This window comes from Bacillus rossius (assembly GCF_032445375.1).
Source record: "Bacillus rossius redtenbacheri isolate Brsri chromosome 9 unlocalized genomic scaffold, Brsri_v3 Brsri_v3_scf9_2, whole genome shotgun sequence".
Taxonomy (NCBI): Eukaryota; Metazoa; Arthropoda; class Insecta; order Phasmatodea; family Bacillidae; genus Bacillus; species Bacillus rossius.
The window spans coordinates 2,664,673-2,675,219 of NW_026962013.1; the positions used below are offsets into that span (position 1 = coordinate 2,664,673).

General features: G+C 37.7%; 1 protein-coding gene across 1 annotated transcript in view; it reads right to left on the reverse strand.

Moving 5' to 3' along the window:
• The window catches only part of LOC134543034 (acyl-CoA Delta-9 desaturase-like), a 55,581-nt gene extending 45,323 nt beyond the window's left edge, over positions 1-10,258 (reverse strand). Inside the window, exon 1 of the mRNA XM_063387732.1 lies at positions 10,135-10,258. The gene's annotated coding sequence lies outside the window, so the exon portion shown is untranslated. The remainder of the gene's footprint in view (positions 1-10,134) is intronic.
• Between the last annotated feature and the right edge of the window lie 289 nt (positions 10,259-10,547).

The window sequence follows — 10,547 nt, forward strand, 5'->3', positions numbered from 1 at the left end:
CAAATGTCACCAAGTACTGAATCGGTGTGTGAAACTAGGTACTGTTGTTATGGTGCTAAACGAATACTTTAACATCGTCCAATCCTGCTCAGGTTTCTATTTTAATTGTTTGTTTACAGAGCAATTTAACTGAGAGATTTTTAATAGTAACAAATCACTATATGTCAATTAAACCAGATGATGTTTATCAACAAAATACACTCCCTTGTAGCACTTACGTTGTTCATAGTTCTCATTGTCAGTGTTCAGTGGACGAATACGAATAAAGAAGTATAAATAATGATTTTTCTTGAGAAAAGAAGACTTTGAACATTTTATATTAGTATTTTATTTTAATGCCTTTTTTCTTAAGTCATTGTCAGATGTTTTCGTTAAAACAAGTCATAAACACATAATTAAATATTGTTTAATGACAAACACACGTGTTAGGTTTGTATGAAAGACATGCTTACAAATACCCCGTGTGCAACCGGCATTAAATATAGACTACTTGGGAAAAAAAATCCTGTCGCTTCTGTGTATGAATCATGTCGGGCTAGATGGGAGAGGAAATGCCTTTATTGCAGCCCATTATAAACACTACAACAATTCTTCCAAATAAAGCTCTCTGTAACCTTATTAAGCTAAGTTGCTGTAATTTTCTTGTCTTCACTAGTTTTTTTTTCTCTCCATTTTAATCCTGGAAGGGAGGCAGCCCCCCCCCCCCCCCCACTCCCCCCCACCCTAGGCTAAGTCCCTTTTCATGCGCAGATATGCGAGCCAACACTGCTCAGATGTGGGTTTATTTTGGGCTGCGTTTAATGTCTCGGCTGGAGGGTTGCCTGTGCTGTTACGAGCGCACAGCTGTACACCCACTCAGAACAGCACAGCACAAATATACACCCACCCAGAACAGCACAGCACAGCACAGCACAGCACAGCACAGCACAGCACAGCACAGCACGATAAGCTAATAACATTCGTCAAACAAAAAACAATACGTCATAATCTGTGATTTAAACATTACAAGTATACTTTTTTGACGTGACAACGTCTAATAAATCGATGAACTCCGGCTGCACGCACGAAAAAAGTGTCCCGTTACGCAAATTGTTCCGTTACGCACATTGTTCCGTTACGCACATTGTTCCGTTACGCACATTGTTCCGTTACGCTCATTGTACGCTTGCGCCGCATCTATCTCTCTTCCACTCGACTGTTTATAAAGTGAAGTGAAAAGTTAATGTGGTTTTCATTGCTTATTACAACAACAATTTCGGCAATAAAGGTTAATTATTCTTGCATTTTAAAAATCTGATTACTAGTATAATTTCAAGTATTTATTCTTTTATTATTAAAATAAAAATGATTCAATTTTATTCATAAAGTATGGAATCATTTCATCAATGTTTTGTTATGACGTTGTCACGATAAACTATAGTCCGTAAACCGACTTTACAGACAACCAATTTTTTTTCTTCACATTTTACAGTCCATTACATTATTTTTAATATTTCACATTATTTCGCTGCGACCTTCACACTAAAGCGTATAGGTTACAGCGTTTGTTTACCAATGCCTCGCTATGTGTTCATGTGCACGAGAATTAAAAGAAGAAGAAAAAAACTTTCCCTCCAATGACGAAACAACGTTGCTTCATCGACAGACGCCATAACTCCCGAGACAGTGCGCAAACAGTGCCACTCGTCCATAATCAAAAACCGACGAAAACAGTAGGTTTCCTATGGCAAAACATTTGTCGTTGTGTTGTCGATAATACATGTTTATCTTCATCGTTGCGTTCGTGCATTTTCTGCGTTGTCCAGGTTTGACTGTGTCTGCATTTACTTTTATTGTTGAAACTGTCTCGTCTGTGTTCGTCTGTGCTGTTACTGTTTCTTTCATGGCTAAATTCCTTCCACGGAATTCTTGTGCTGCCCATAATACCTATTTTCATTTTTTTTATTTCTTGAACAAGGAAGAACGCGAGCGCGCTGTTAGCAGATATAAAATTCAAGGCATCCACAGCTGACTGTATAGGATACCTATATCTATTTTCTGAAACAAGCGCATGCACAACATTTTCGTATTCTTTTGTTCATCTATCTCTCTCGGTTCTAATTTTTTTTTATTGCAGGGAAATAATGCTCCCATATATGCTTCCAATAATGCTCCTCTTTGTATAGGAGAACGAAAACGAGCCCAGCAACGTATACGGCATATTGCTCTCTTTATATCATTGGCCAAGAGATATATATTCTCTGTACTTTTCGCGTCAGAAACGATTCACAACAATGTTTCTAACGAAAACGCATTAAAATTCGGCCTTGTAATTTTACTCAATCGCGCATAAAGAAGTTTCACTTCAATAAAAAATATATTGAAATGACAGTTATTATAAAGATGAATTATAGTAAAAGTCACCCCACAGTCAACTAACAAGCACACACGCGCACACGCACACAGTTTTCAGGTCATGCGAAAAATACGCGCACGACACATTTATACCTAATGTAGTATTTATCAGTTTCTCATTTAACGAGATGAATATGTTTTCTGTGACAAGTGTATCGCATCTCTTTATCAAATGGGGGAAAATACACAGCTCGCTTTCGCTTCGAAAACGGAACAAAGCGTGTAATAACTCCTCAGCCAGACGTCACGTTGAGAAAGGTTAGGGCGTTTTGTTTGCTGTCTTGCCTTATCGGCTCTATCTTCTTCCGAGGCCGGGAGAAACTGCTAGATAAGGACGTTTGTGTGGTCAAAGCCGAGTGTCACAATGAATGAATTTCTTTCGACGAGAGTTTTTTGACGTGACAACGTCTAATAAATCGACGAACGCCGGCTGCATTCGCGAAAAAGTGTCCCGTTACACACATTGTCCCGTTACGCTCATTGTACGCTTGCGCCCCATCTATCTCTCTTCCACTCGATTGGAACAACCATCGATTTGACTTTTTCGAGGCACATTAAATTTTAAACACTCCCATTCGTTTCCTACTTTTCCTATCATCGTCCTATCCTTAACAGAATAACACAGATTGGAAGAAGTTAAATAGCAAACATGTATAAAAGTTATAGTTAAAATAATCTCGTTAAAGTAATACACATATTTGAATTAATGAGTGCAAATAAAAGTAAGTTCATCAATTAAATTGTATATTTCATTTCACTCCTTCTTTGTATCCATACAAAATAGTGATAATTCATTAAAAATTATTCAATTTTATTCAATAAAGTATGCAATCATTTCATCAATGTTTTGTTATGACGTTTGTCACGTTAAACTATCGTCCGTAAACCGACTTTACAGACAACCAATTATTTTTTTTTAGAGTACACCGTAGGTATCTAAAATTCCCTAAGGAAATTAATCAAAATAGAAAATACTTATAAACAATCTTGAAGAAATCAAAAAGTAGTAAGTGAAAAACGCTCCGGTTCAAATGCAGTGTGAAACCCACCTTAGGTAATTTAGAAAATTACTTCGTTCGTCGAGTACATTTTTATTTTTTCTTCTAGAACTTCGTTCATCAAACTTCAAGAACAAATGGATATTAAATAATAAATGCCGTTCTAAAAACATCTAGCACGGCCGGGATGCGAACCCAAGTATCTCACCCCAGGATGACCTTCAACCAGCATGTTGCTTCGCACGGCAGCTCGCAGATATTAAACTCGCTTCAGTGGTATCACCCGACTCGCTACTAATTTGCAATGACGTTTTTTAATTGGTTCGAACTAACAATGAAGTAATAATGCACTAACTGTATACGACGACCATTTTGGTAATGTAGCTGATTAGATGGTGCTTCTTCGCTGAGTTTTTGCTAGTTAGTTTGGGCAATCAACCTGGCGAGAGATTAAGTGATTAAGATAAAATATTTCCAGCTTTTCGCACCTTTATTTCACCGCGAATTTCAACCAAATACTTCCTTCGTCTTATTTACTGATATTTCATTTACGCCTTTTTCCTTGAAATATCTCGTGTAATGGCTACAAATATTGTATCAAGTGCAGCATAGTTAATCTAGGTTATCCAACGAAATTTATTGTTATAAAAAAAACATTGTTATTGAAGTAGTTTGCAAAACAACGTTGTTATTGAAGTAGTTTGGAAAACAACGTTGTTATTGAAGTAGTTTGCGAGTTTTCTGATAAGCTAGCTTGACTTTCGAGCGAAGCGGCACACCTATAAAGACAAGATAGCTTAATATTGCCACCGATTCAGGTGATTGGAAATAATGAAAACTATGAGAAGGCAACATGATTCAACGTCGCTCACCCCTGGCTCTCGCTCCAGACGTATTACCGATCTTTGCGATCAGCGAGTCGACACCCGGTGGTGGCCATATTGTATTTGTAAATACGAATACCAATTTATTCGCAAAATAAATATTTTCTACGAATATACTAGTATTAATTTATTCGCATTTGCAGGTGTGAATACGAATACCACCTTCAATAATATTTACTGTTTTCTTGAGCTCCAGATCACAATTTTGGGCGCTTTCCGGCATACTGGAGGAATACTCATGGTTTACAATCCACCGGTCCACCCTCTCCCTAAAATATACTCTTTGAACAGTTAAAACAATTTAAATATTAAAAAAAATTACAAGCATCATACTCTGTTATCACTTAGGCAAAAGTAAATTACACACGTGTGTGAATGTGCAGCTTAAACAAAAAAAAATCTACATAAGTTGAATTGAATCAAGGTCTTCAATATAGGCCTATATGTACTTAATAAAAAATTAGAAATCACGTGATTTTAAAAGCAAAAGAAACAATTTTACAATTCAACTTTGCCGTTATCTGTACGTTATTTTGCACAAATTTAATACCAATTTATAAAATTATATATAATTTACTTTATATATTTATATGTTATGCTGGTTTGTTTTAATGTAATAACTGTAATGAAGTAACAGAGGGTATTGAGTTTGATCGACATCTGATTGTAATAGCGTGTAATGAAAATGATCTGATTGTAAATTAGAGTATATGTATTCGTAGAACATTTCTGCGACTACACTCGTGTTCTATAGGTCTCGAGGTTGGGCAGCCTTTTCACAGACGAGAGAGCCAAAACCCGAAGTTCCCCGAAGTTCATGTTTTTTTCCGTACCTTTAATGTAGCTATCCTAACCAAAACAACCGTCCACAATGTTTTCAAGTATTTATAATGTAGCTAACCTAACCTAATTGACCATTAGTATCCTTTTATCAACACCGCCATATTTATTTACAATGAACAAAAAAAAAACCGAAGATGCACGATCGGGTGTTTGGCTCTCTCGTCTGTGAAAAGAAGGCTGCCCCTCACGCAGCGGTGTCGGCGTCTCTCGCACCGGAAGGAAAGCGACTTTTCGCCCTGGCAGAGAGCAACAAGGGAACAAATACCGCGCGTCTACAGCCTCAGCTTCAAACAGCTGCTAATGGCCACGTTCCCATCGCCGCGGTCCTAGCTACGCGAGACACCAACAAGCAAAAAAAAAAAAAATGGTTGTCTGTAAAGTCGGTTTACGGACGATAGTTTAACGCGACAACGTCATAACAAAACATTGATGAAATGATTGCATACTTTTATGAATAAAATTGAATCATTTTAATTTTAATAATAAAAGGATAAATACTTGAAATCATACTAGTAATCAGATGTTTGAAATGTATGAATATTAACCTTTATTGCCGAAATTGTTTTAATAAGCAATGAAAACCACATTAACTTTTTACTTCACTTTATAAACAGTCGACGAAACAGTTCACGTGTAGATGACTTGTAATTGATTTTAAAAACTGGCGTTTAGCTATAAAGTTTAAATATAATTATGAACAAGTTTTCATATAAATAAACTGTAATAAAATATCTATCATCAATTATATGAATCACCATAATTTTTTAGTCAATTGTATAACATAACCTATTATTACTGCACTCGCCGACAGCGTAACGGAACACAGCGTAACAGAACAATGTGCGTAACGGAACACAGCGTAACAGAACAATGTGCGTAACGGGACACTTTTTCGTGCGTTTAGCCGGCGTTCATCGATTTATCAGACGTTGTCACGTCAAAAAAAGTTAAATACCAATTTTCCAAACACACGGTTATAACTGACGCATCGGCCAAATCACATCCCGTGCGTTAGGGCTTGAGTTTCCACCCTCTCTATTTTAAGTCCAGTGTTACGAACACTTTTGAAGATGCAGTTATAGAAAATACTATTTTTTTTTTCTGTACCTCACACGCATCACCTGAATAAATGAGATTATGTTCCCCTATTAATAATTTATTTGCATTATAATTTATTACTTATTAGTTAAAATAAGTAAATTAAGATAAATATTCAGCATATTTAGTTCAATAAACCACTGTAGTTATATTGATTATGTTACGTCATTACAATCTTTAAGTTTCTTGCACAACAAAAATTCGCAATATCTTGCTCAGACATTTAAAACTGACGCAAATTCATAAGCACCGTTTTTAAAGTCCGGCCTGTTGCCTCGGTGGTAAGAGTTTCCGGCTGGTGACGTGTGAATACTCTTGTTTTTCCGGGAAAGTATTTATAGAAACAATTTTCCAGTAATTTACTGGAAACTTTCCTGCGGAACAGGGAAATTTTCCTAGTTATAAAATCACAGGAAAACACTTTTTTGCTCTTTCATACAAACAGAATCAAATTAAACAAATATGTGTAGTTGGGTAAAGAAATATAAATGTTCGTTTTATTTTACTGTTTTTCTATAAAAACAACCAAAAATATGCATTTTTTTTCTATGAAAGTATATCTAGAAGGAAAATTTCCAGTAAATTACTATTGTGGTGAATGTTGCTATATGAGTGCAATATTGGGGAGATTTTAACTACCTGTAACAGGTTTATGGATCAAGTAGTGTGTTTATTAATTATGGAAACGTTTTATACATTGTTTTACGGTTGTACATGTGGTTGTAATTGAGAAAGAAGACGCTAAAACGAATGGTTGAGTCAAAAATGTTCAGTTACTCGCATTTGTATTAATTTAAATTAGCCAATAGTTTGTTTTGTTTCAGATTTGTGTAGTTTTGTCCGTTAAGAAGTATTATGAAACACGTATTGGGACGAGCGCAAAAATCGTCAAATTAAATTCGATCGCTTATTGAGTTGATAGCTTAAATGAAAACATAAATTTTGCTGGGAACATAACTGGGCGCCAATCTACGAAATTACTCCGTGTCATTAGACTATGTGTGAAATAAAAATGCACCTTGAGGGGGGAACTAGAGGGCATACAATGTGCAGGGGATTTTGCGAGACAATGCGAATAATGGTCACAGCCTCGCGTACATAGCGCTGAACTTTTCAGGCAGCCAGATGCCATAAACTAATGCATAGATCTTACACTGAAACATTGACCAAGCGTACAGCCAGATTACTCTTCAAATAATGTATTAGGTTTCTTACGCGACGCAACCACTCCCACGCATGTATAACCATTACATAAATTTTTAATAGTAAGTTATCTTTATAATTAAAGAAAAATTACTGTCACACTAAAATCTCAGGGAATAGTAAACCTTTAGCTCTCCAGTGTTATCGTATAGGAATTCACCTCATAAAAGAAATAGAACAATTAATAATTCGTTTTTTTATATAATTGTCTTTGATTACGTTGTTCTTAAGTCAATTGTTTCGTGATTTCGTTAAAACAAGTCATATATATATATTAACGTTATTAAATACAATGTCAATGTACGAACGAGATGCTTATAGTACACACAATTCCTGTTGCTTCTGTGTACGAGGCATGTCTGACTATAGCCGGAGGGGGGGGGGGTTAGGGGTTCTAACACTCCCCCCCCCCCTTTAGAAGCAATTATTTTTTCTTATCTGAAAGCAGGTTAGCTAAAAGCCTGGGTGCCTTACTGCTATCACCGGCCTCTGCACTGGAGGGGAAGAGTAAGCGAGCCCTACCGATTCTCCTTCCCTTCCCCTACCCTGTCGCGAGCAGAAGCTATGAGGTTGTGACGACGTGACGGGTCCCAAGCTTTCAAATATCTTACCCCTACTGTATTTAACCAGCGCGGTAATTATAAGCAGGTGGTGACTGGGCTTCCGAAAGTGTAAGGATAGTTGTGTGTGTGTGTATAGAATTGAGACAACGACATGGTGTCATGTAACTCTTCAAGCTAAACTAATTGTTTCCAGGAATAGATCAGTTCTGTGGAAACCCAACCCTTTTTATTCCTTTTTTTTTTTTTGTACTGTCGAACTTCGAGCATGATTTATGATTTTGAATGGACGTAAACAAGGCACTTGGATCGAGAAAAATATCTTTAATTAATTTCTTATTTCATCACTCAAACAATTTTTTATTAAAAAAATAATATTTTTACCATTACAATATTTTTAAAGTTAAGTACCGAAAACTGCTGAAATAGCACTATTTTAACCTTAAAATCCAAAAATTTTCGGGAATGGGCCCCCGGACCCCCCGCTTTATTAGGGGGGGACCATGCTTCTTAACCCCCCCCCCCCCCCATACACAAATCCTGGCTACGCCACTCAGCCCAATAAATCTTAACAATAATCCTTATAAAACGATCTAAAAGTAACTAATTTGCTATGATTTTCTTAATCTGTATTAGCTTTTTTGTCCTTGAAGGAAGGGTCAGGACCCCCCCCCCCCCCCTGGCTAAATCCCTGTCCCACGTGACTGAAGCCAGCACTAAACTTGAAGCATCTACCACAAACAGCGAACAGCTCTGCGAGGTAGTATTACAATTAATTCCGATAACAATTAGTAAATACGTATTCTCCGTAGCACAGGTTTTAAAACAGCTTAAGTGATCACAGCTCAGGCGCGTAGGAAGCAAATATTTAATGAGGGGGGGGGGGGGGCAAAGGAGAGTATCATTCATTATAAGTGGTGAATTTAACAAAGGGGGTGTCCGGGGACTCTCCCCCGGTAGAAAAAAAAAATTATTCTAAGGAGCAAAATGGTGCTATTTAAGCATCTTTCGTACATAAAAATAGAATGTACTACTAGCAGAAATTTTAACTTTTTTTTTTATAACAAACTTATCGAAAAGTCATAATTTATTTTAAGAATAAAGTAACGCACAGACAAGAAAATCCCACAAAACCACTTAGCATTGCAATGAAGACAATGCCTCTTGTTTATCTGATGCAATGGCCGGGCAAAATCATCACTTTGCCCGGCCATGAAATGTTATGGCAGGGCAGTCGCCTGGGTCGCCCCCCCCCCCCCCCCCCCCCCCGCCCGGTTCCTACGCACCTGTCACAGCTCAAGTAAATTGGTGGTTATGTGAGGTCAGTCAAATACTCAGTAAAATATTTGTTAAAAAGATTATTAAATTTGTGGAAAAAAATAGTTTTGCGATTATTTTACCGGGAAATTAGTTTTGCGCGCATCTAGCGGATCGTTACTGACGAAGCAAGGTTGGGTGTGTTGTCAGACACGTTTAAAATACAGTACCTACTTCAAAATCGTGAAAATATGCGAAATATCTCAAAATGGCGGTTTTTTCTTTCTACTCCGGCTGAATTATGAAACAATTAATTTTTTGCACAGCCCTGAAGTAGAGGAATATCGTAGGATTAAGGAAGATACAACTAGAAAATATTGTTGGGAAAATCTTGAAACCACTATAAATTTGATCTTTAGCAGTTTAAAATTTTAAACAGCTACTTGGCGGTACAATAATAATAATAATAATAATAATAATAAAAAGATTAGTAGGTACATAGTAATCAAAAATAGCATTTTCGGAATTTATTTTTTCCACGGAATAGCAATAGCCGCTACTCTTAAAATATTTCTACTTCAAAAGCACCTCGAGGTAAATACAGCATGATCTCACTGGTTCGTAGAGTGAAATTAGCTCACAAAATAATGGCGTTTCAAACACATTATTATTATTTTTATTATATAGCTGCAATTGGGCACAGAAGTGCCCAGTGGCAAGCATTCTCCCTACTTTCCCCGCACTCTTCTTCTGAACTGATCCACACACCTTCTCCAGCCTACCGTCCTCACGACCATTGCATTTTTTCCCCTTTCTGTTCTCTTCCTCTCATTGAAAACCTTTATATTAGGACCAAAAGTATAGCCATGCTAGTGAAAATGGTTAATAAATACACACCTTTGTTGCGTAGTCCCGGCAGCCAACAATGGGAAAACACAAGACTGCAGACGGCTTCGATCCGACGGGAGGCTCCACAGCTGACACCGCGCCGCGCAGTCGCAGTGCGAATGGCAGCCAACTGCCCGGCGCGGAGGTAGGGTCGCGTCGCGCGCTGGAGGGAGGGGTGGGGGGGGAGGCATCACGTGATCTCGTGGCGTGATAGTTGCCCCCGGCCGCCGCCGAGCGCTGGCGGCGCCACGTCACGGAACACGTGTTCCCCCTCCCAACCCTTTCCTTGGCTGATGCACTCGCGGTCCAAGTAACGTAACTCGCTCGACTGAGTCACGAATAGGGACACGATATCGAAACCAAAAGTATCGATACATCCGTAGAATCGGCATGGAAACAGTAGCATCGGAACTGAAGTAGTG